Here is a 27,260-nt window from a genome sequence, read left to right as displayed (position 1 = left end):
AAGCGTAGCATGAGCCCTAAACACAGCAACAAGCAGAACCATGACCCTCAAACACAGATCGCTCAACATGCAACGTCGCATCGTAAACATGCCACGGGGCAAGCAAATGAGGTCACATAATAAAGTGAATAACATGGCAACAAAACAACGATGTAACACAGTGAGGTATATAAAAACGAATCGTCAAAGCATGCAAGAACATTAAACCCGTTGTTGCGCTGCCCCCCTCGCATGCACAAGTGCGTGCAGATATGAAATCCAGTCCCCTGATCCGTCAGTGGAAAATAGCACTAGTAGTAGACGGCACCGTCCCGGGCCGGCTGTCCGTTCAGTGTCCTCCTGTTGCTTATGATGGCCGTTGAATCCCGTGCAAGGCCCCGGTCAGCAGCCAGGCGACCTATGACAAGCTAAAGCTACTGTCCGTATCGAGTGACTTTAACAGTGCGAACATGTGGAGTCATAATGTCAAAGGTAGCAGCCCAGGCCGGACGTCCTTCCGGCCCCGACGGCCACCGCTGGCGGGCAACACAACCCGATAGCTCCAGTGTTTCCAGCCCCCTCAAATAATTATTTGGCGGTGATGGGGCAACGAGGAAAAAGCTGTGTCAATCGTCCCATCGAAACCTCATCAGAACGCCCGAGGGCTCCCGACACCTACCCCTCGTTTCCAGAGGCCCACGCGGTCCCTGAAACAAACAAACAAACAAACAAACAAACAAACAAACAAGCAAACACTCCAGGACCCATTCCCCTCATTTCTCGTCGTGCCGACAGCGTAGCTAGCTCCCCCCAGTCACAATGTAAATTCTACCTGTTCCTGGTAGCCTTTCCTGTCGCAGATGTCCCTGTCTCAATCACACTGTCATCTTTCTGAAGTCCCGTCAGTCATGTCACTTCAGCCGCTCTTTTTCCCGTCCAAATACTATTTGTCACCCCCAAATTCCTTCTTCAGTCTAAAGATGTGTAGCATTCTCAAACCGGTACCCCTCACAATACTGTAGTTTCCTACCTTTATGTATCCGTGCCTTATGTTCGAGCCACCTCACTGTTCAAACCAGTCATCATTCTGAAACAACGCTCACGTAATCTTTCCAAAACGGTACAGCCACTCAAATCCTTTCTGTATTCGTTATGCAAACTACTCGTCCTAAAATGTATAATTAAACATTTGCCCTGTAATAGCAGCTTTGATGCAGTCACGCGTTCAGAAATTTCCCCGTTCCTTGTCTCTGGCCCCGTCTTCCCCCGACATTCTATAACCTTCCAAACTTTCGTTGTGTATTGTGCCACTGTCCACTCCCTAATCATTGTATGATTTGTCCTTCGTACTTTGTCATTGAAAAACCTTAAACCTTATAGTCACTAAATTGTTACCACGCTTCGCATCCATTCCAGGCTGTTGTCCCCCGTTAACTCCCTTTCTTTCAAGATGCTTCTTCCGCTCCTTCCGTCACTGCTAGTTGAATTCTGGCGTGTCCTGTTAAAGCTTAAAAACAAGTGAATTTGGAAAAAAACTTTGTATATCACAATTACAAATTGCAACCTACTCACCCCCTTTCTGTTTTACCACTCCCCCCTTTTGACACATTCACTTAATGTGTCATTACCTATCAAAAGGAACCTGCAAAGCGTCCCCTCTCATCACCACACTCATTGTAGCCAGGCCCGCGGAACCTCTAGCTCCAATCCAGGCCCCGGGACCGTCACCCCAAGTCCCTGAAACTTGACTGTCCATCACACACTCGGCAACACACACAAAAATCAGCGCACTCCTGTCAGTGAGCTTATAGCCCTGCTGACAGCGGACACTTGTACACACAAAAACAGACATCAAGTATCAAAACAAAAACAGTCATAAAATGAATCCTGGCGCTCGGGGATCCTGTCCTGAAAACCATGCAATCAACAAGTTCATTATAAAAACCAAAAGGGCAAGGGTTAACATATTCTCTTAAATTCAACACAAACGTTCCACGAACGCAATCGACAACCTGCAAGAACGAAAACAAGGTACGCAAGCAGCGCGCAATCCGCTCCTTGGCTGGCGGCCGTTGCTGCTGCTGCTGCAAAAAATCAAGTCACACAGAAAAACAAAGCAGAGCTCGCTCATGTCGCAAGCAAGCTCAAGCGACAACCATTTGGTCACTGTCCACCTAGTCCGTCACCCCGTTGGGTGAGCACAAGGTCGTCACACGTCAAATCGTCCAAAGTCTTGATGTTCAATACTAGTTCTGTCTTGTCTGACCATATCACTGAAACGGGCCTTCTCCATCGAACCGTTTTGTTGTTGATGGTGCCCCTGATTGATCATTGAACCATGGTTCCGGTCAGAGCTCATCACTTACCAGTTCCAGTCCCTCCGACCTGTACCACCCCTTCACGTGAGAGGAATCTTATCCTCAATGGCAAACACATCACCCCAACTTCAGACCTCTCTGGCCAATCATACTGCGCACACACAGCCGTAGATGATCCCATGCGCACTCACCCATCCACACACTGACAGACACACTCATCCGTCTCTATCACTCAGCTCTCCCCCCAAACCAAGCAGAGTTAGTATCTTAGTGTGTAGGCAAATATTGACTCCTAATAGTGACTCTTCACATTCGGACATACTCGTCAACATGACCTATTGTAAAATCTCCAATTCAATTTTCCATAAACTCGCCCATCAGATTCATCGCAAATTGTCATACATGTCTATCTGAGGGACTAACTGTGGGACCCGCGTTTTGAGGGAGCCTCCATACCCTCGTATTGGTCCTACAAACTCGATCTCTATTACTTATGTTAATTAAATTCAATAAAGATGGGTCAGACTATTCTCTCTGGCTTTTTACGTCATCGTTTGGCTCTCCCCCTTTTTCCCCGTTGTCTTGCTCAAAACTGTTTCTCAGTCTGCTTCTCTTTATTGCCCCTCTTGGCGAGTCTCACTCCCCCCCCCTTTTTACTTTCTTTCTTCTACTTCTTCCTAAACCTCCTGCCTGTCACACCATCCAACACCTCTCCCTACTTCCTTGTGGTCGCCTATCACCACTCCTTTCATCCACTCACTCGCGCGGTCTGCCCCCCTTCTGCAAAGCTGCAGCTCCACACAGGGAGCTCCGAGCCTTCTCCCTCGAATGAGCAGTTTTTAATGTAACTTACGTCATTGCCGTCCAGATCTCCTATCCTCAACCTCTCCTGCTGTCAATCCCTGTTAAAATGGCAAATTCCAACTTGCTCTAATCCCATCTTTGACAATGGAGTTTGCCCTTATCAACCCTTCGAATATCTATGTCCTCCTATTATCTTCGCCTCCACCTCTTAGTAGTTCTTTTGACAGAATCTCCTATTGGTAACCCTACAGCGGACTGTTTAGCATATAATCCCTTACTCCGCTCTCCTGCTTCCACATTGCCGTGTGGGTGCAGTTGAATTTGAGCCCTATCTCAGTCATTATCTTGTTACCTGTGGCCTTGTGCGACTCCTATGCATGAATGTGTGAAAGTCAAAAATTTAACGGATCCAACTTTCTGACTACCCAACCTCCACTATGGTGCAACAAACTTCTATCGTATTGAGTAGGTACATCGAGCGTCCTAGCTTCCTCTTGGCTGAATCCACTTTAGTCTAGATGTCTTATTCTAAAATTTATCTAACTCGATTTCTACGTCTTATGTCTGGTGAGCCAAAACATCAGATCTCGCTCTTGTTTCTCACCGTTTCAGCCCATTTGTTTTATTCAAATCTGTTCAATCTCTGACCATGATGCTTCTCTCTGTAGCTCTACGCATTATTCAATTTTTTATCAAATCTCCTCAGTTCTGTCAAACCCAGTGCACAATGAAGCTCCTGTCCACTCTAACCCAAGCCCCACGAGGTCTTAGCACCGCCAGGAGTGCGATTTGGCCATCGGACATTTCAAGTCCATATCTTCTGCCGCACCTCACCCTCTCAAGATGGTGTCCTTTTGTTGTTGCTTCAGAGCCAACACATCCATCACTCTCGAATGAGTCCATTGTTCAAATGTCCATTTTTTCTTCAACATTGTGAGTTCCTCCACTTCTCACTGTCTTTTCTCGTCTCCGAGGATGTTGTCTATCCTCCGGAGTGTACTTGCCCCCTCCAAGCACAACAACAGTCTTACTTTGTCCTTGCCAAAGGTCAAAGGTGCCTCAAAGCCAGGCACCGTCTTGTAGTCGTCCGCGGCTGCAGGCGGAGTCTCGGGGTCGAGTTTTCAGGGATCCTGGCACTGAGAGAGACAGACTGGGACATCAAACTTGTAAGACTATCTCCAAATGTAGCTGCTGCCCTCCATTCACTAGTAACGTTTGTTTACCAAAAGTCGAATTCTCCTAGTAACAGCAATGTCGTCTTTATATTGTAAGTCCTGCAACTCATCCTATTGTCGAGCTACGTTTTGTCTATAGTTCCAATTTAATGGGACAGTACATTGTGTCTTCAGTATCACTATTCAAAATTAACTCCGAGGTCTGCGTCCCACAACTAGCCCTGATCTATGTCTTGATCTCTCACGCGTGTCATGCTTGCTCAAAAATGCGACTTAGAATATGTGCTGTGAATTTCCAATCTCCTCGATCAAAGTGGATCCCGCTTCTCAGCTCTCCTCTCTCATGCTCCTGTTAGCCTGCAATTGTTCAAATCAAAAATGTTATTGTCTTTTAACTGTCTTTCTGTTGAACCTCTAAATCCCTCGTGTTGCTAACCTATCTACTCCAGGAAATGATTTAAAGGGTGTTAAAGAAAGGACCAATAGATTACTCCCAATATCTCCTCATTAATTACGAGTTAGCCCCCCCTTTCTTCTCTCACTCCCTCTTTCTATCTGTCTCTGGCCGCATTTGTGGCGTCCTGACGTAAATTAGTGAAGAATTTGGGGGCAGCGCTCCACGAAGCTTTTCCTCAGACGACCTGGGAGTTCTGTCCGTGTCTCTTTGTCCTCTGGGAGGAGACGTGCGCGTGCACCGTCTCGTATTTGTTATGCAAACAGGAGAAATAGCAATCTCGTTCAAGTTAACGTAATCACTCACTTTCTCATTAGTTGTCAGATGGACTAGGGGCGCTGGCCGCCCTCAACAGGCTCCCTCTTAATTTACGAGCGAACCCCCCTTTCTTCACTTTCTCCCCCCACCTATCGGTCTTGGGCCGAATGTGTAGCGTCCTGCCATAGATCACTGCTGCCACGGCCCAACTCTTTTCTTAAGACACACAGGTACACAAACATTAGTATTTTAGTGAGTATTGCAAGCATGTCTCTCTCTTGCCTATTTGCAAACTGTTCAACATTAGTGCCAGTGAAGTTTCAGTTTCAATCATGCACGTTCGTTGTTAATCATGCACCCTTTGCTCATCCACATTTGATCTCCCCTCGTCATGTCTCAGTTCTCATCGACATTGACCTCTACCGGGGGGACCCAGCCTCGCCTTTGCGGGCTCCTCGGCACAGCGCCCTCGGACAAGGGGGGGTCAGCGTACCAATGTCGACTCCACGGGCTGGCCAGGCCCGCGGGTCTCGCCGGCCCCCACCTTTGCCGACACAGCACCATTCCGCGCCTTGGAGCACCCAGGGCCCCCTCCTTTCTTGAACATTCTCTGACGCACACACACCGAGCGCGCACACAACCGCACATGCACACACCCATCCGCGCGCACGCACGCCCGCTCAATACACACAGCGCGCACGCAGAGCTCACACACTCACACGCATCCGCACGCACGCGCACCACATACACCAAGCGCGCACACAGCCCAGACGAACGACAACTGACAGAAACTTCACAGACATTACGCACAAACATAGAACACAGACAAAGGGATTCGAATCCATCTCTCATGTAGCTTCTCACTAACCGCTTCCATGCGGTTTGGTCATTCTGTGTCTTCTTACCGTGCGCAGGTGCACGTACAAACATGCCCTTTGCACTTCTTGTCTTTGTTTCCCCTAAGAGTGCTTTGCATTTCCCCTTATACTGCAGATTTTTAACTTCAGTGTGCACACAAATTACTTTTTTACATGGTATACCAAAATTAACCCCCTGAGGCCTCCTTTTCCACGTTTTCCAATTTCTATCGGCTGCGCACTCCTCCGCTCTGCCAATTGCGGTCTGCTGCAAGCCGTAAATTTTATCAGACTTTGACAGGAGTGTGTGCTATTACAGTGCGCCTCGCCAATCGGAATCGGACCGTGACGACTTGGGTACAACCGCAGCGCACCGGTTCACCCCGGTAAGTTGCCCGAAGAGTGTCTCTCTAAGCGGCTAACGCACCAGCTGTCAGCCGGGGGAACCTTGCAACCCGCACAAACTCCTAATCTGATCAGTGCTCAAATAACGTGGTCTGCGCGCATCATCCTTCTCGGCACCCTGGTCCCAGACCCAGCCGGTAAATTTCCCACATTCGTTCACACAGTTACGGATGCCAAGGCTGCGCACTCCTCCGCTTTGCCAATCGCGGTCTGCAGCAAGCCTCCCTTTTTCGTGCGACCTATATATAGAGACAAATGCCCCCACCGGACATCTCGACCACATTGAGTGTGATCTCAACTACATTGCGTGTGATCTCAACGTCCCAGCACGACCCCGGGAATTATGCCTCCGGTGGCTTGGTGGTGCCCGTCTCTTGTCGCACACAGTGTTCAATCGTACCTGTGTTTCCGCCTCAATCACACAGCTAAAATTTCCATCCTCCATCGGATCTGTAGCCAAAACAAAGTCCACGTTTTATGGGACTTTCTATTATTCTTCTCTCGTGACAGCCGATCAGCGATGTCCCAGACATCCTGTCCTGTTTCACGTGCCCTCTCTCGGAGCATTTTCTTTCTCATTCATCATTCACACCAGACATGTCACTCACACTGTTGTGCACATTCCCCATTAAGTTTTATGCTATTTTCCCATTTTTATTTGCCTTTTTTCTTTTTTTTTTTTTTTTTTTCTATTTTTATTGAACATTTTCATTTTTCTATTGGGGCTACACCCCCCTTTCAAACTCCACATCTCGTCGACATCCAGCTAGGGGAGACCAATCCCCCCCCCTTTTTGCCAGCCACTGGCACACCAGGCCCGTTAACTGTCCCGCTTAGGAGCCACTCCATCCCCCCCCACACCAGGCACGAGCACATTGCGATACTGTGAGTGGAAGCTTCTCACCTCAAACTCAGCCTGCCGGCCGGACGCTCGATGCTCGCACCCAGGCGGGCGAGGGCTCCCCGAAGGACAAGAGAACTGTTCGTGACGCCAAAATTGTGGTGAATTCTCTTCGATGGTCAGCTGGTCTTCCAAACAAGATGGTGAAAAAGTGGCTGGCTTGGGGAAGGAAAACTTCAGTCACACATGGCTGATTGGGGAAAGATTTTATTCAACCGATGTCAGAGAGAAGTGTCTCGCGCCCTAGCCAAGATGTCGAGTCCCTTTGTCTACTCTCGTCCTAAACCTTATACTCTTGCGCTTCCCTCCACGCGGGAGCGCGCAGATGGGGCTGTTGGCTGACCTATGACCCCGCCGTTGCTCCCCCGTCTCTACATCATGTGTATCTTAGCAGTTGTTAATGAAAGCCAGATGTGTCTGGCGCCAACGAGTCTACCTTCCTGGACCAAGCCCTAAACAATACCACACGAACCTGACCCGAACATGTCCTGGTCGTACTTAGGCTTACTAGTGAGATATACATTGCATGATACCAGAATAAAAATTCACAACAAACATAAACCAAACGTTGGAGGTGGTCATTTCTTCATGCGCAGTGATAAACTCGGCACTCTAAAGCACCCGAGAGCGTTTTTTTCGATGCCAACCTAACCAGAGTGACGGGAGCGGCACAATTCAGAAAAAGCGCTCAGCTCGCCGAGAAAATGCGATTTAAGCAATAAAATTAAAAATGCTTATAAAACATAAACCAAACGTTGGAGGTGGTCATTTCTTCATGCGCAGTGATAAACTCGGCACTCTAAAGCACCCGAGAGCGTTTTTTTCGATGCCAACCTAACCAGAGTGACGGGAGCGGCACAATTCAGAAAAAGTGCTCAGCTCGCCGAGAAAATGCGATTCAAGCAATACAATTAAAAATGCTTATTAAACATAAACCAAACGTTGGAGGTGGTCATTTCTTCATGCGCAGTGAATAACTCGGCACTCTAAAGCACCCGAGAGCGTTTTTTTCGATGCCAACCTAACCAGAGTGACGGGAGCGGCACAATTCAGAAAAAGTGCTCAGCTCGCCGAGAAAATGCGATTTAAGCAATACAATTAAAAATGCTTATAAAACATAAACCAAACGTTGGAGGTGGTCATTTCTTAATGCGCAGTAATAAACTCGGCACTCTAAAGCACCCGAGAGCGTTTTTTTCGATGCCAACCTAACCAGAGTGACGGGAGTGGCACAATTCAGAAAAAGTGCTCAGCTCGCCGAGAAAATGCGATTTCAGCAATAAAATTAAAAATGCTTATAAAACATAAACCAAACGTTGGAGGTGGTCATTTCTTAATGCGCAGTAATAAACTCGGCACTCTAAAGCACCCGAGAGCGTTGTTTTCGATGCCAACCTAACCAGAGTGACGGGAGCGGCACAATTCAGAAAAAGCGCTCAGCTCGCCGAGAAAATGCGATTTAAGCAATAAAATTAAAAATGCTTATAAAACATAAACCAAACGTTGGAGGTGGTCATTTCTTCGTGCGCAGTGAATAACTCGGCACTCTAAAGCACCCGAGAGCGTTTTTTTCGATGCCAACCTAACCAGAGTGACGGGAGCGGCACAATTCAGAAAAAGTGCTCAGCTCGCCGAGAAAATGCGATTTAAGCAATAAAATTAAAAATGCTTATAAAACATAAACCAAACGTTGGAGGTGGTCATTTCTTAATGCGCAGTAATAAACTCGGCACTCTAAAGCACCCGAGAGCGTTTTTTTCGATGCCAACCTAACCAGAGTGACGGGAGCGGCACAATTCAGAAAAAGTGCTCAGCTCGCCGAGAAAATGCGATTTAAGCAATACAATTAAAACTGCTTATTAAACATAAACCAAACGTTGGAGGTGGTCATTTCTTCATGCGCAGTGAATAACTCGGCACTCTAAAGCACCCGAGAGCGTTTTTTTCGATGCCAACCTAACCAGAGTGACGGGAGCGGCACAATTCAGAAAAAGCGCTCAGCTCGCCGAGAAAATGCGATTTAAGCAATAAAATTAAAAATGCTTATAAAACATAAACCAAACGTTGGAGGTGGTCATTTCTTCATGCGCAGTGATAAACTCGGCACTCTAAAGCACCCGAGAGCGTTTTTTTCGATGCCAACCTAACCAGAGTGACGGGAGCAGCACAATTCAGAAAAAGTGCTCAGCTCGCCGAGAAAATGCGATTCAAGCAATAAATTTAAAAATGCTTATAAAACATAAACCAAACGTTGGAGGTGGTCATTTCTTCATGCGCAGTGATAAACTCGGCACTCTAAAGCACCCGATAGCGTTTTTTTCGATGCCAACCTAACCAGAGTGACGGGAGCGGCACAATTCAGAAAAACCGCTCAGCTCGCCGAGAAAATGCGATTTAAGCAATAAAATTATAAATGCTTATAAAACATAAACCAAACGTTGAAGGTGGTCATTTCTTCATGGGCAGTGATAAACTCGGCACTCTAAAGCACCCGAGAGCGTTTTTTTCGATGCCAACCTAACCAGAGTGACGGGAGCGGCACAATTCAGAAAAAGCGCTCAGCTCGCCGAGAAAATGCGATTTAAGCAATAAAATTAAAAATGCTTATAAAACATAAACCAAACGTTGGAGGTGGTCATTTCTTCGTGCGCAGTGAATAACTCGGCACTCTAAAGCACCCGAGAGCGTTTTTTTCGATGCCAACCTAACCAGAGTGACGGGAGCGGCACAATTCAGAAAAAGTGCTCAGCTCGCCGAGAAAATGCGATTTAAGCAATAAAATTAAAAATGCTTATAAAACATAAACCAAACGTTGGAGGTGGTCATTTCTTAATGCGCAGTAATAAACTCGGCACTCTAAAGCACCCGAGAGCGTTTTTTTCGATGCCAACCTAACCAGAGTGACGGGAGCGGCACAATTCAGAAAAAGTACTCAGCTCGCCTAGAAAATGCGATTCAAGCAATAAAATTAAAAATGCTTATTAAACATAAACCAAACGTTGGAGGTGGTCATTTCTTCATGCGCAGTGAATAACTCGGCACTCTAAAGCACCCGAGAGCGTTTTTTTCGATGCCAACCTAACCAGAGTGACGGGAGCGGCACAATTCAGAAAAAGTGCTCAGCTCGCCGAGAAAATGCGATTTAAGCAATAAAATTAAAAATGCTTATAAAACATAAACCAAACGTTGGAGGTGGTCATTTCTTAATGCACAGTAATAAACTCGGCACTCTAAAGCACCCGAGAGCGTTTTTTTCGATGCCAACCTAACCAGAGTGACGGGAGCGGCACAATTCAGAAAAAGTGCTCAGCTCGCCGAGAAAATGCGATTTAAGCAATAAAATTAAAAATGCTTATAAAACATAAACCAAACGTTGGAGGTGGTCATTTCTTAATGCGCAGTAATAAACTCGGAACTCTAAAGCACCCGAGAGCGTTTTTTTCGATGCCAACCTAACCAGAGTGACGGGAGCGGCACAATTCAGAAAAAGTGCTCAGCTCGCCGAGAAAATGCGATTTAAGCAATAAAATTAAAAATGCTTATTAAACATAAACCAAACGTTGGAGGTGGTCATTTCTTCATGCGCAGTGAATAACTCGGCACTCTAAAGCACCCGATAGCGTTTTTTTCGATGCCAACCTAACCAGAGTGACGGGAGCGGCACAATTCAGAAAAAGTGCTCAGCTCGCCGAGAAAATGCGATTTAAGCAATAAAATTAAAAATGCTTATAAAACATAAACCAAACGTTGGAGGTGGTCATTTCTTAATGCGCAGTAATAAACTCGGCACTCTAAAGCACCCGAGAGCGTTTTTTTCGATGCCAACCTAACCAGAGTGACGGGAGCGGCACAATTCAGAAAAAGTGCTCAGCTCGCCGAGAAAATGCGATTTAAGCAATAAAATTAAAAATGCTTATAAAACATAAACCAAACGTTGGAGGTGGTCATTTCTTAATGCGCAGTAATAAACTCGGCACTCTAAAGCACCCGAGAGCGTTTTTTTCGATGCCAACCTAACCAGAGTGACGGGAGCGGCACAATTCAGAAAAAGCGCTCAGCTCGCCGAGAAAATGCGATTTAAGCAATAAAATTAAAAATGCTTATAAAACATAAACCAAACGTTGGAGGTGGTCATTTCTTCGTGCACAGTGAATAACTCGGCACTCTAAAGCACCCGAGAGCGTTTTTTTCGATGCCAACCTAACCAGAGTGACGGGAGCGGCACAATTCAGAAAAAGTGCTCAGCTCGCCGAGAAAATGCGATTTAAGCAATAAAATTAAAAATGCTTATAAAACATAAACCAAACGTTGGAGGTGGTCATTTCTTCATGCGCAGTGATAAAGTCGGCACTGTAAAGCACCCGAGAGCGTTTTTTTCGATGCCAACCTAACCAGAGTGACGGGAGCGGCACAATTCAGAAAAAGTGCTCAGCTCGCCGAGAAAATGCGATTTAAGCAATAAAATTAAAAAGTCTTATAAAACATAAACCAAACGTTGGAGGTGGTCATTTCTTAATGCGCAGTAATAAACTCGGCACTCTAAAGCACCCGAGAGCGTTTTTTTCGATGCCAACCTAACCAGAGTGACGGGAGCGGCACAATTCAGAAAAAGTGCTCAGCTCGCCGAGAAAATGCGATTTAAGCAATAAAATTAAAAATGCTTATAAAACATAAACCAAACGTTGGAGGTGGTCATTTCTTAATGCGCAGTAATAAACTCGGCACTGTAAAGCACCCGAGAGCGTTTTTTTCGATGCCAACCTAACCAGAGTGACGGGAGCGGCACAATTCAGAAAAAGCGCTCAGCTCGCCGAGAAAATGCGATTTAAGCAATAAAATTAAAAATGCTTATAAAACATAAACCAAACGTTGGAGGTGGTCATTTCTTCGTGCGCAGTGAATAACTCGGCACTCTAAAGCACCCGAGAGCGTTTTTTTCGATGCCAACCTAACCAGAGTGACGGGAGCGGCACAATTCAGAAAAAGTGCTCAGCTCGCCGAGAAAATGCGATTTAAGCAATAAAATTAAAAATGCTTATAAAACATAAACCAAACGTTGGAGGTGGTCATTTCTTCATGCGCAGTGATAAAGTCGGCACTGTAAAGCACCCGAGAGCGTTTTTTTCGATGCCAACCTAACCAGAGTGACGGGAGCGGCACAATTCAGAAAAAGTGCTCAGCTCGCCGAGAAAATGCGATTTAAGCAATAAAATTAAAAATGCTTATAAAACATAAACCAAACGTTGGAGGTGGTCATTTCTTCATGCGCAGTGATAAACTCGGCACTCTAAAGCACCCGAGAGCGTTTTTTTCGATGCCAACCTAACCAGAGTGACGGGAGCGGCACAATTCAGAAAAAGTGCTCAGCTCGCCGAGAAAATGCGATTCAAGCAATAAAATTAAAAATGCTTATTAAACATAAACCAAACAGTGGAGGTGGTCATTTCTTCATGCGCAGTGAATAACTCGGCACTCTAAAGCACCCAGAGCGTTTTTTTCGATGCCAACCTAACCAGAGTGACGGGAGCGGCACAATTTAGAAAAAGTGCTCAGCTCGCCGAGAAAATGCGATTTAAGCAATAAAATTAAAAATGCTTATAAAACATAAACCAAACGTTGGAGGTGGTCATTTCTTAATGCGCAGTAATAAACTCGGCACTGTAAAGCACCCGAGAGCGTTTTTTTCGATGCCAACCTAACCAGAGTGACGGGAGCGGCACAATTCAGAAAAACTGCTCAGCTCGCCGAGAAAATGCGATTTAAGCAATAAAATTAAAAATGCTTATTAAACATAAACCAAACGTTGGAGGTGGTCATTTCTTCATGCGCAGTGAATAACTCGGCACTCTAAAGCACCCGATAGCGTTTTTTTCGATGCCAACCTAACCAGAGTGACGGGAGCGGCACAATTCAGAAAAAGTGCTCAGCTCGCCGAGAAAATGCGATTTAAGCAATAAAATTAAAAATGCTTATAAAACATAAACCAAACGTTGGAGGTGGTCATTTCTTAATGCGCAGTAATAAACTCGGCACTCCAAAGCACCCGAGAGCGTTTTTTTCGATGCCAACCTAACCAAAGTGACGGGAGCGGCACAATTCAGAAAAAGTGCTCAGCTCGCCGAGAAAATGCGATTTAAGCAATAAAATTAAAAATGCTTATTAACCATAAACCAAACGTTGGAGGTGGTCATTTCTTCATGCGCAGTGAATTACTCGGCACTCTAAAGCACCCGAGAGCGTTTTTTTCGATGCCAACCTAACCAGAGTGACGGGAGCGGCACAATTCAGAAAAAGCGCTCAGCTCGCCGAGAAAATGCGATTTAAGCAATAAAATTAAAAATGCTTATTAAACATAAACCAAACGTTGGAGGTGGTCATTTCTTCATGCGCAGTGAATAACTCGGCACTCTAAAGCACCCGAGAGCGTTTTTTTCGATGCCAACCTAACCAGAGTGACGGGAGCGGCACAATTCAGAAAAAGCGCTCAGCTCGCCGAGAAAATGCGATTTAAAATTAAAAATGCTTATAAAACATAAACCAAACGTTGGAGGTGGTCATTTCTTCGTGCGCAGTGAATAACTCGGCACTCTAAAGCACCCGAGAGCGTTTTTTTCGATGCCAACCTAACCAGAGTGACGGGAGCGGCACAATTCAGAAAAAGTGCTCAGCTCGCCGAGAAAAAGCGATTTAAGCAATAAAATTAAAAATGCTTATAAAACATAAACCAAACGTTGGAGGTGGTCATTTCTTCATGCGCAGTGATAAAGTCGGCACTCTAAAGCACCCGAGAGCGTTTTTTTCGATGCCAACCTAACCAGAGTGATAAAGTCGGCACTCTAAAGCACCCGAGAGCGTTTTTTTCGATGCCAACCTAACCAGAGTGACAGGAGCGGCACAATTCAGAAAAAGCGCTCAGCTCGCCGAGAAAATGCGATTTCAGCAATAAAATTAAAAATGCTTATAAAACATAAACCAAACGTTGGAGGTGGTCATTTCTTAATGCGCAGTAATAAACTCGGCACTCTAAAGCACCCGAGAGCGTTGTTTTCGATGCCAACCTAACCAGAGTGACGGGAGCGGCACAATTCAGAAAAAGCGCTCAGCTCGCCGAGAAAATGCGATTTAAGCAATAAAATTAAAAATGCTTATAAAACATAAACCAAACGTTGGAGGTGGTCATTTCTTCGTGCGCAGTGAATAACTCGGCACTCTAAAGCACCCGAGAGCGTTTTTTTCGATGCCAACCTAACCAGAGTGACGGGAGCGGCACAATTCAGAAAAAGTGCTCAGCTCGCCGAGAAAATGCGATTTAAGCAATAAAATTAAAAATGCTTATAAAACATAAACCAAACGTTGGAGGTGGTCATTTCTTAATGCGCAGTAATAAACTCGGCACTCTAAAGCACCCGAGAGCGTTTTTTTCGATGCCAACCTAACCAGAGTGACGGGAGCGGCACAATTCAGAAAAAGTGCTCAGCTCGCCGAGAAAATGCGATTTAAGCAATACAATTAAAAATGCTTATTAAACATAAACCAAACGTTGGAGGTGGTCATTTCTTCATGCGCAGTGAATAACTCGGCACTCTAAAGCACCCGAGAGCGTTTTTTTCGATGCCAACCTAACCAGAGTGACGGGAGCGGCACAATTCAGAAAAAGCGCTCAGCTCGCCGAGAAAATGCGATTTAAGCAATAAAATTAAAAATGCTTATAAAACATAAACCAAACGTTGGAGGTGGTCATTTCTTCATGCGCAGTGATAAACTCGGCACTCTAAAGCACCCGAGAGCGTTTTTTTCGATGCCAACCTAACCAGAGTGACGGGAGCGGCACAATTCAGAAAAAGTGCTCAGCTCGCCGAGAAAATGCGATTTAAGCAATAAAATTAAAAATGCTTATAAAACATAAACCAAACGTTGGAGGTGGTCATTTCTTCATGCGCAGTGATAAACTCGGCACTCTAAAGCACCCGAGAGCGTTTTTTTCGATGCCAACCTAACCAGAGTTACGGGAGCGGCACAATTCAGAAAAAGCGCTCAGCTCGCCGAGAAAATGCGATTTAAGCAATAAAATTAAAAATGCTTATAAAACATAAACCAAACGTTGGAGGTGGTCCTTTCTTCATGCGCAGTGAATAACTCGGCACTCTAAAGCACCCGAGAGCGTTTTTTTCGATGCCAACCTAACCAGAGTGACGGGAGCGGCACAATTCAGAAAAAGTGCTCAGCTCGCCGAGAAAATGCAATTTAAGCAATAAAATTAAAAATGCTTATAAAACATAAACCAAACGTTGGAGGTGGTCATTTCTTAATGCGCAGTAATAAACTCGGCACTCTAAAGCACCCGTGAGCGTTTTTTTCGATGCCAACCTAACCAGAGTGACGGGAGCGGCACAATTCAGAAAAAGTGCTCAGCTCGCCGAGAAAATGGGATTTAAGCAATACAATTAAAAATGCTTATAAAACATAAACCAAACGTTGGAGGTGGTCATTTCTTCATGCGCAGTGATAAAGTCGGCACTCTAAAGCACCCGAGAGCGTTTTTTTCGACGCCAACCTAACCAGAGTGACGGGAGCGGCACAATTCAGAAAAAGTACTCAGCTCGCCGAGAAAATGCGATTTAAGCAATAAAATTAAAAATGCTTATTAAACATAAACCAAACGTTGGAGGTGGTCATTTCTTCATGCGCAGTGATAAACTCGGCACTCTAAAGCACCCGAGAGCGTTTTTTTCGATTCCAACCTAACCAGAGTGACGGGAGCGGCACAATTCAGAAAAAGTGCTCAGCTCGCCGAGAAAATGCGATTTAAGCAATAAAACTAAAAATGCTTATAAAACATAAACCAAACGTTGGAGGTGGACATTTCTTCATGCGCAGTGAATAACTCGGCACTCTAAAGCACCCGAGAGCGTTTTTTTCGATGCCAACCTAACCAGAGTGACGGGAGCGGCACAATTCAGAAAAAGCGCTCAGCTCGCCGAGAAAATGCGATTCAAGCAATAAATTTAAAAATGCTTATACAACATAAACCAAACGTTGGAGGTGGTCATTTCTTCATGCGCAGTGATAAACTCGGCACTCTAAAGCACCCGAGAGCGTTTTTTTCGATGCCAACCTAACCAGAGTGACGGGAGCGGCACAATTCAGAAAAAGCGCTCAGCTCGCCGAGAAAATGCGATTTAAGCAATAAAATTATAAATGCTTATAAAACATAAACCAAACGTTGAAGGTGGTCATTTCTTCATGGGCAGTGATAAACTCGGCACTCTAAAGCACCCGAGAGCGTTTTTTTCGATGCCAACCTAACCAGAGTGACGGGAGCGGCACAATTCAGAAAAAGCGCTCAGCTCGCCGAGAAAATGCGATTTAAGCAATAAAATTAAAAATGCTTATAAAACATAAACCAAACGTTGGAGGTGGTCATTTCTTCGTGCGCAGTGAATAACTCGGCACTCTAAAGCACCCGAGAGCGTTTTTTTCGATGCCAACCTAACCAGAGTGACGGGAGCGGCACAATTCAGAAAAAGTGCTCAGCTCGCCGAGAAAATGCGATTTAAGCAATAAAATTAAAAATGCTTATAAAACATAAACCAAACGTTGGAGGTGGTCATTTCTTAATGCGCAGTAATAAACTCGGCACTCTAAAGCACCCGAGAGCGTTTTTTTCGATGCCAACCTAACCAGAGTGACGGGAGCGGCACAATTCAGAAAAAGTACTCAGCTCGCCGAGAAAATGCGATTCAAGCAATAAAATTAAAAATGCTTATTAAACATAAACCAAACGTTGGAGGTGGTCATTTCTTCATGCGCAGTGAATAACTCGGCACTCTAAAGCACCCGAGAGCGTTTTTTTCGATGCCAACCTAACCAGAGTGACGGGAGCGGCACAATTCAGAAAAAGTGCTCAGCTCGCCGAGAAAATGCGATTTAAGCAATAAAATTAAAAATGCTTATAAAACATAAACCAAACGTTGGAGGTGGTCATTTCTTAATGCACAGTAATAAACTCGGCACTCTAAAGCACCCGAGAGCGTTTTTTTCGATGCCAACCTAACCAGAGTGACGGGAGCGGCACAATTCAGAAAAAGTGCTCAGCTCGCCGAGAAAATGCGATTTAAGCAATAAAATTAAAAATGCTTATAAAACATAAACCAAACGTTGGAGGTGGTCATTTCTTAATGCGCAGTAATAAACTCGGAACACTAAAGCACCCGAGAGCGTTTTTTTCGATGCCAACCTAACCAGAGTGACGGGAGCGGCACAATTCAGAAAAAGTGCTCAGCTCGCCGAGAAAATGCGATTTAAGCAATAAAATTAAAAATGCTTATTAAACATAAACCAAACGTTGGAGGTGGTCATTTCTTCATGCGCAGTGAATAACTCGGCACTCTAAAGCACCCGATAGCGTTTTTTTCGATGCCAACCTAACCAGAGTGACGGGAGCGGCACAATTCAGAAAAAGTGCTCAGCTCGCCGAGAAAATGCGATTTAAGCAATAAAATTAAAAATGCTTATAAAACATAAACCAAACGTTGGAGGTGGTCATTTCTTAATGCGCAGTAATAAACTCGGCACTCTAAAGCACCCGAGAGCGTTTTTTTCGATGCCAACCTAACCAGAGTGACGGGAGCGGCACAATTCAGAAAAAGTGCTCAGCTCGCCGAGAAAATGCGATTTAAGCAATAAAATTAAAAATGCTTATAAAACATAAACCAAACGTTGGAGGTGGTCATTTCTTAATGCGCAGTAATAAACTCGGCACTCTAAAGCACCCGAGAGCGTTTTTTTCGATGCCAACCTAACCAGAGTGACAGGAGCGGCACAATTCAGAAAAAGCGCTCAGCTCGCCGAGAAAATGCGATTTAAGCAATAAAATTAAAAATGCTTATAAAACATAAACCAAACGTTGGAGGTGGTCATTTCTTCGTGCGCAGTGAATAACTCGGCACTCTAAAGCACCCGAGAGCGTTTTTTTCGATGCCAACCTAACCAGAGTGACGGGAGCGGCACAATTCAGAAAAAGTGCTCAGCTCGCCGAGAAAATGCGATTTAAGCAATAAAATTAAAAATGCTTATAAAACATAAACCAAACGTTGGAGGTGGTCATTTCTTCATGCGCAGTGATAAAGTCGGCACTGTAAAGCACCCGAGAGCGTTTTTTTCGATGCCAACCTAACCAGAGTGACGGGAGCGGCACAATTCAGAAAAAGCGCTCAGCTCGCCGAGAAAATGCGATTTAAGCAATAAACTTAAAAATGCTTATAAAACATAAACCAAACGTTGGAGGTGGTCATTTCTTCATGCGCAGTGATAAACTCGGCACTCTAAAGCACCCGAGAGCGTTTTTTTCGATGCCAACCTAACCAGAGTGACGGGAGCGGCACAATTCAGAAAAAGTGCTCAGCTCGCCGAGAAAATGCGATTTAAGCAATAAAATTAAAAATGCTTATAAAACATAAACCAAACGTTGGAGGTGGTCATTTCTTCATGCGCAGTGAATAACTCGGCACTCTAAAGCACCCGAGAGCGTTTTTTTCGATGCCAACCTAACCAGAGTGACGGGAGCGGCACAATTCAGAAAAAGTGCTCAGCTCGCCGAGAAAATGCGATTTAAGCAATAAAATTAAAAATGCTTATAAAACATAAACCAAACGTTGGAGGTGGTCATTTCTTAATGCGCTGTAATAAACTCGGCACTCTAAAGCACCCGAGAGCGTTTTTTTCTATGCCAACCTAACCAGAGTGACGGGAGCGGCACAATTCAGAAAAAGCGCTCAGCTCGCCGAGAAAATGCGATTTAAAATTAAAAATGCTTATAAAACATAAACCAAACGTTGGAGGTGGTCATTTCTTCGTGCGCATTGAATAACTCGGCACTCTAAAGCACCCGAGAGCGTTTTTTTCGATGCCAACCTAACCAGAGTGACGGGAGCGGCACAATTCAGAAAAAGTGCTCAGCTCGCCGAGAAAATGCGATTTAAGCAATAAAATTAAAAATGCTTATAAAACATAAACCAAACGTTGGAGGTGGTCATTTCTTCATGCGCAGTGATAAAGTCGGCACTCTAAAGCACCCGAGAGCGTTTTTTTCGATGCCAACCTAACCAGAGTGACGGGAGCGGCACAATTCAGAAAAAGCGCTCAGCTCGCCGAGAAAATGCGATTTAAGCAATAAACTTAAAAATGCTTATAAAACATAAACCAAACGTCGGAGGTGGTCATTTCTTCATGCGCAGTGATAAACTCGGCACTCTAAAGCACCCGAGAGCGTTTTTTTCGATGCCAACCTAACCAGAGTGACGGGAGCGGCACAATTCAGAAAAAGTGCTCAGCTCGCCGAGAAAATGCGATTTAAGCAATAAAATTAAAAATGCTTATAAAACATAAACCAAACGTTGGAGGTGGTCATTTCTTCATGCGCAGTGAATAACTCGGCACTCTAAAGCACCCGAGAGCGTTTTTTTCGATGCCAACCTAACCAGAGTGACGGGAGCGGCACAATTCAGAAAAAGTGCTCAGCTCGCCGAGAAAATGCGATTTAAGCAATAAAATTAAAAATGCTTATAAAACATAAACCAAACGTTGGAGGTGGTCATTTCTTAATGCGCAGTAATAAACTCGGCACTCTAAAGCACCCGTGAGCGTTTTTTTCGATGCCAACCTAACCAGAGTGACGGGAGCGGCACAATTCAGAAAAAGTGCTCAGCTCGCCGAGAAAATGCGATTTAAGCAATAAAATTAAAAATGCTTATAAAACATAAACCAAACGTTGGAGGTGGTCATTTCTTCATGCGCAGTGATAAAGTCGGCACTCTAAAGCACCCGAGAGCGTTTTTTTCGATGCCAACCTAACCAGAGTGACGGGAGCGGCACAATTCAGAAAAAGTGCTCAGCTCGCCGAGAAAATGCGATTTAAGCAATAAAATTAAAAATGCTTATTAAACATAAACCAAACGTTGGAGGTGGTCATTTCTTCATGCGCAGTGATAAACTCGGCACTCTAAAGCACCCGAGAGCGTTTTTTTCGATGCCAACCTAACCAGAGTGACGGGAGCGGCACAATTCAGAAAAAGCGCTCAGCTCGCCGAGAAAATGCGATTTAAGCAATAAAATTAAAAATGCTTATAAAACATAAACCAAACGTTGGAGGTGGTCATTTCTTAATGCGCAGTGATAAACTCGGCACTCTAAAGCACCCGAGAGCGTTTTTTTCGATGCCAACCTAACCAGAGTGACGGGAGCGGCACAATTCAGAAAAAGCGCTCAGCTCGCCGAGAAAATGCGATTTAAAATTAAAAATGCTTATAAAACATAAACCAAACGTTGGAGGTGGTCATTTCTTCGTGCGCAGTGAATAACTCGGCACTCTAAAGCACCCGAGAGCGTTTTTTTCGATGCCAACCTAACCAGAGTGACGGGAGCGGCACAATTCAGAAAAAGTGCTCAGCTCGCCGAGAAAATGCGATTTAAGCAATAAAATTAAAAATGCTTATAAAACATAAACCAAACGTTGGAGGTGGTCATTTCTTCATCCGCAGTGATAAAGTCGGCACTCTAAAGCACCCGAGAGCGTTTTTTTCGATGCCAACCTAACCAGAGTGACGGGAGCGGCACAATTCAGAAAAAGCGCTCAGCTCGCCGAGAAAATGCGATTTAAGCAATAAACTTAAAAATGCTTATAAAACATAAACCAAACGTTGGAGGTGGTCATTTCTTCATGCGCAGTGATAAACTCGGCACTCTAAAGCACCCGAGAGCGTTTTTTTCGATGCCAACCTAACCAGAGTGACGGGAGCGGCACAATTCAGAAAAAGTGCTCAGCTCGCCGAGAAAATGCGATTTAAGCAATAAAATTAAAAATGCTTATAAAACATAAACCAAACGTTGGAGGTGGTCATTTCTTCATGCGCAGTGAATAACTCGGCACTCTAAAGCACCCGAGAGCGTTTTTTTCGATGCCAACCTAACCAGAGTGACGGGAGCGGCACAATTCAGAAAAAGTGCTCAGCTCGCCGAGAAAATGCGATTTAAGCAATAAAATTAAAAATGCTTATAAAACATAAACCAAACGTTGGAGGTGGTCATTTCTTAATGCGCAGTAATAAACTCGGCACTCTAAAGCACCCGTGAGCGTTTTTTTCGATGCCAACCTAACCAGAGTGACGGGAGCGGCACAATTCAGAAAAAGTGCTCAACTCGCCGAGAAAATGCGATTTAAGCAATAAAATTAAAAATGCTTATAAAACATAAACCAAACGTTGGAGGTGGTCATTTCTTCATGCGCAGTGATAAAGTCGGCACTCTAAAGCACCCGAGAGCGTTTTTTTCGATGCCAACCTAACCAGAGTGACGGGAGCGGCACAATTCAGAAAAAGTGCTCAGCTCGCCGAGAAAATGCGATTTAAGCAATAAAATTAAAAATGCTTATTAAACATAAACCAAACGTTGGAGGTGGTCATTTCTTCATGCGCAGTGATAAACTCGGCACTCTAAAGCACCCGAGAGCGTTTTTTTCGATGCCAACCTAACCAGAGTGACGGGAGCGGCACAATTCAGAAAAAGCGCTCAGCTCGCCGAGAAAATGCGATTTCAGCAATAAAATTAAAAATGCTTATAAAACATAAACCAAACGTTGGAGGTGGTCATTTCTTAATGCGCAGTAATAAACTCGGCACTCTAAAGCACCCGAGAGCGTTGTTTTCGATGCCAACCTAACCAGAGTGACGGGAGCGGCACAATTCAGAAAAAGCGCTCAGCTCGCCGAGAAAATGCGATTTAAGCAATAAAATTAAAAATGCTTATAAAACATAAACCAAACGTTGGAGGTGGTCATTTCTTCGTGCGCAGTGAATAACTCGGCACTCTAAAGCACCCGAGAGCGTTTTTTTCGATGCCAACCTAACCAGAGTGACGGGAGCGGCACAATTCAGAAAAAGTGCTCAGCTCGCCGAGAAAATGCGATTTAAGCAATAAAATTAAAAATGCTTATAAAACATAAACCAAACGTTGGAGGTGGTCATTTCTTAATGCGCAGTAATAAACTCGGCACTCTAAAGCACCCGAGAGCGTTTTTTTCGATGCCAACCTAACCAGAGTGACGGGAGCGGCACAATTCAGAAAAAGTGCTCAGCTCGCCGAGAAAATGCGATTTAAGCAATACAATTAAAAATGCTTATTAAACATAAACCAAACGTTGGAGGTGGTCATTTCTTCATGCGCAGTGAATAACTCGGCACTCTAAAGCACCCGAGAGCGTTTTTTTCGATGCCAACCTAACCAGAGTGACGGGAGCGGCACAATTCAGAAAAAGCGCTCAGCTCGCCGAGAAAATGCGATTTAAGCAATAAAATTAAAAATGCTTATTAAACATAAACCAAACGTTGGAGGTGGTCATTTCTTCATGCGCAGTGAATAACTCGGCACTCTAAAGCACCCGAGAGCGTTTTTTTCGATGCCAACCTAACCAGAGTGACGGGAGCGGCACAATTCAGAAAAAGCGCTCAGCTCGCCGAGAAAATGCGATTTAAGCAATAAAATTAAAAATGCTTATAAAACATAAACCAAACGTTGGAGGTGGTCATTTCTTCATGCGCAGTGAATAACTCGGCACTCTAAAGCACCCGAGAGCGTTTTTTTCGATGCCAACCTAACCAGAGTGACGGGAGCGGCACAATTCAGAAAAAGTGCTCAGCTCTCCGAGAAAATGCGATTTAAGCAATAAAATTAAAAATGCTTATAAAACATAAACCAAACGTTGGAGGTGGTCATTTCTTAATGCGCAGTAACAAACTCGGCACTCTAAAGCACCCGTGAGCGTTTTTTTCGATGCCAACCTAACCAGAGTGACGGGAGCGGCACAATTCAGAAAAAGTGCTCAGCTCGCCGAGAAAATGCGATTTAAGCAATAAAATTAAAAATGCTTATAAAACATAAACCAAACGTTGGAAGTGGTCATTTCTTCATGCGCAGTGATAAACTCGGCACTCTAAAGCACCCGAGAGCGTTTTTTTCGATGCCAACCTAACCAGAGTTACGGGAGCGGCACAATTCAGAAAAAGCGCTCAGCTCGCCGAGAAAATGCGATTTAAGCAATAAAATTAAAAATGCTTATAAAACATAAACCAAACGTTGGAGGTGGTCATTTCTTCATGCGCAGTGATAAACTCGGCACTCTAAAGCACCCGAGAGCGTTTTTTTCGATGCCAACCTAACCAGAGTGACGGGAGCGGCACAATTCAGAAAAAGTGCTCAGCTCGCCGAGAAAATGCGATTTAAGCAATAACATTAAAAATGCTTATAAAACATAAACCAAACGTTGGAGGTGGTCATTTCTTCATGCGCAGTGATAAACTCGGCACTCTAAAGCACCCGAGAGCGTTTTTTTTCGATGCCAACCTAACCAGAGTGACGGGAGCGGCACAATTCAGAAAAAGTGCTCAGCTCTCCGAGAAAATGCGATTTAAGCAATAAAATTAAAAATGCTTATAAAACATAAACCAAACGTTGGAGGTGGTCATTTCTTCATGCGCAGTGATAAACTCGGCACTCTAAAGCACCCGAGAGCGTTTTTTTCGATGCCAACCTAACCAGAGTGACGGGAGCGGCACAATTCAGAAAAAGTGCTCAGCTCGCCGAGAAAATGCGATTTAAGCAATAAAATTAAAAATGCTTATTAAACATAAACCAAACGTTGGAGGTGGTCATTTCTTCATGCGCAGTGATAAACTCGGCACTCTAAAGCACCCGAGAGCGTTTTTTTCGATGCCAACCTAACCAGAGTGACGGGAGCGGCACAATTCAGAAAAAGTGCTCAGCTCGCCGAGAAAATGCGATTGAAGCAATAAAATTAAAAATGCTTATAAAACATAAATCAAACGTTGGAGGTGGTCATTTCTTCATGCGCAGTGATAAACTCGGCACTCTAAAGCACCCGAGAGCGTTTTTTTTGAATTTTCTAAGATGGCGCCGCCCTGTGTGCAGCCTGTAGCAACAGCTCTCCTCTCTTTCCCCCCTTTTTCACTTTTATTTATTATTTCTAGTTTTCTTTCTAAGTTTTGCTCTCTACTAGGGGGAACCTTGTGCGAGCCTGCACATGTTAAACCTAGTTCGGGAGCTTTTTTGGCCGTAGTCCTTCTTTTTTCGTTACTTTTTCAACCGGCACGTGGTGGTGCATTCAGTGGAGTCGCCGCGAGTCTCATTGTTTACAGCCGAGACCAGCTGCTTGCCGCACGACCCGGATCCTTCTACTTCGCCACGAAACCTAAGGTTCCGGAGGAACTAAGAAGACGGAGGAGAGGCTGTAGAGGATCGGGAAAGAGGAAAAAGCAGCCGTGTTTACCGTCCGTTGTAACGGGAAATGTCCGCTCGCTACACGGGAAGATGGATGAGCTCGCGGCCCTGACGCGATTCAACGGACTTTACAGGGACGCGAGTCTGCTGTGTTTTTCTGAATCGTGGCTGACTGACACCATCCCGGACTCCGCTGTTTCTCTACCCGGGTTCAGACTGGAGAGAGCGGATAGGAGCGCAGCTCAGAGCGGTAAGACGAGAGGCGGTGGAATCGCGGTTTACATAAATGAAGCGTGGTGCAAGCAGTCCCATGTTTACGTCAGAGAGAAACACTGCTCCGAGGACATCGAGTTTCTGACTATAAGCATGAGACCTTACTACCTCCCGAGGGAATTTGGACATATTATTCTGGTGTGTGTCTACATTCCCCCGTCTGCAAATGCGGCGCGCGCGCGTGACGTCATTCACAGCGCCGTGTGCAAGCTGCAGACAGACCATCCACGGGCCTTCATTGCAATTACCGGTGATTTCAATCATGCCTCTCTGTCTTCCACGCTGCCCACCTTCACTCAGTACGTAAACTGTGCTACCAGGGACAATAAGATACTGGACCACTTCTATTGCAATGCTGAGGGAGCATTCACAGCCTCTGCCCTCCCCCCACTGGGCCGTTCAGACCACAACCTGGTACTACTCACCTCCCAATACTCACCCAAGGTGAGAAGAGACCCCCCGCAGGTAAAGGAAGTGAGGGTTTGGAGCGAGGAAGCCATCGAGCATCTGAGAAGCTGCCTTGAGTCTACCGACTGGGAGGTTTTCTACAGTGATCATGGCGAGGACATCGACGCCCTCACTGACTGCATCACGGACTATATTAATTTCTGCGTTGAGAGCACAATACCTACTAAGAGGGTGCGTTGCTACTCAAATAACCACCCCTGGATGACCCCGCATCTGAAAGCCCTTATCAACAAGAAGTGGTGGGCTTTTAGACGCGGGGACAGAGAGGAGCAGAAGAGGCTGCAGCATCTGCTCCAGAGGACGATACGCGAAGCAAAGCGGGACTTCGCTAGGAAGGTGGAGGAGGAACTCGCACAGAAGAACGTGCGGGATGTGTGGCGTGGCCTGAGGACTATGTCTGGTTCTGGACGGAGAGCGTGTGGCAGCATTAACGGGGATCAACGCTGGGCGGATGAGCTTAACCAGCACTTCAACCGTTTTGGCCTGTCCCCACTCCCTCTCACCCCCCTGCCCGCTGCCCCCCCCAGCCTCCCATTGCCTGGATACCTGGATCCACCCCCCCGCCTGCCTCATGGACAATCAACCCACTCCCCCCTGCTTCATGGCCACTTAACACCCTCCCGCCCACCACATGGACAATCACCCATCTCCCCCAATGACTCACCACGGCCTTCAACCTCATCTCAGCCCCCTCCCCTCTCCTTCACTCCTGCTCAGGTGAGGAGAGAGCTGGGGAGGCTGAAACAGAGAAAGGCCCCGGGTCCGGATGGCATCTCCCCCAGGCTGCTACGGACATGTGCTGATGATCTCTGCCATGTTCTATGCCACCTCCTCAACCTGAGCCTCAGCCTGGCGAAGGTGCCTAGCGCATGGAAGACATCCTCCATCGTCCCAGTTCCCAAAACACCGCACGCCAAGGAACCGGCCCACTTCAGACCCGTCGCCCTCACTTCCCACATCATGAAGGTGATGGAACGCCTGGTCCTCAGCCACCTCCGCTCCGTGGTGAGCCCCACTCTGGATCCGCTGCAGTTTGCCTACAAGATCGGCATTGGGGTGGAAGACGCCGTCATCTACCTGCTGCAGCGGACGCTCACCCACCTGGAGTCCGCCGGCAGCGCTGTGAGGGTCATGTTCTTTGACTTCTCCAGTGCCTTCAACACCATCTCGCCGGCCCTGCTACGAGTGAAGCTGCTAGACACTGGAGTGGACCATCACCTCACTGACTGGACCATTGACTACCTCACTAACCGGCCCCAGTACGTGCAACTGCGTGGCTGCCGATCAGAGGTGGTAGTCTGCAGCACTGGAGCACCTCAGGGCACAGTCCTGTCCCCATTTCTTTTCACACTGTACACCTCGGACTTCACGCATAACACTGACATCTGTCATCTCCAGAAGTTCTCCGATGACTCAACCATAGTTGGCTGTATGTCTAAGGGGGGCGAGCTGGAGTACCTGTCGGCCATCAGCGCCTTTGTGGACTGGTGTGAGCACAATCACCTGTGCTTGAACACCAGTAAGACGAAGGAGCTGGTGATTGACTTTAGGAGAGGAGCACCTCCCCACTCACCGGTGAACATCCAGGGTCAGGACATTGAGGTCGTGGACAGTTTCAGGTACCTGGGTGTTCACCTCAACAATAAACTGAACTGGACGGATCACATGAACGCCGTCTACAAGAAGGGACAGAGCCGCCTCCATCTCCTGAGGAGACTCAGCTCCTTTGGAGTGAGCAGGCCTCTGCTAAAAACCTTCTATGACTCAGTGGTAGCCTCTGCTATCCTCTACGCTGTGGTCTGTTGGGCTCCGAGCAGCACAGAGAGGGATAGGAAGAGGCTCAACAAACTGGTTAAGAGGGCCAGCTCTGTGGTGGGCTGCCCTCTAGACACTGTTGAGGAGGTGGGCGAGAGGAGGGTGCTAGCCAGGCTAGCATCCATCAGGAACAACCCCTCTCACCCACTGCATTTGACCTTGGAGAACTTGAGCAGCTCCTTCAGTCAGAGACTCAGACTCCCCCCGTGTAAGAAGGAACGCTACCGCAGCTCCTTCATCCCCACCGCAATCAGGCTGTACAAT

The sequence above is a fragment of the Syngnathus typhle genome, linkage group LG11 (genome assembly GCF_033458585.1).
Source record: "Syngnathus typhle isolate RoL2023-S1 ecotype Sweden linkage group LG11, RoL_Styp_1.0, whole genome shotgun sequence".
Lineage (NCBI taxonomy): Eukaryota > Metazoa > Chordata > Actinopteri > Syngnathiformes > Syngnathidae > Syngnathus > Syngnathus typhle.
This window is presented reverse-complemented; position numbering follows the sequence as displayed.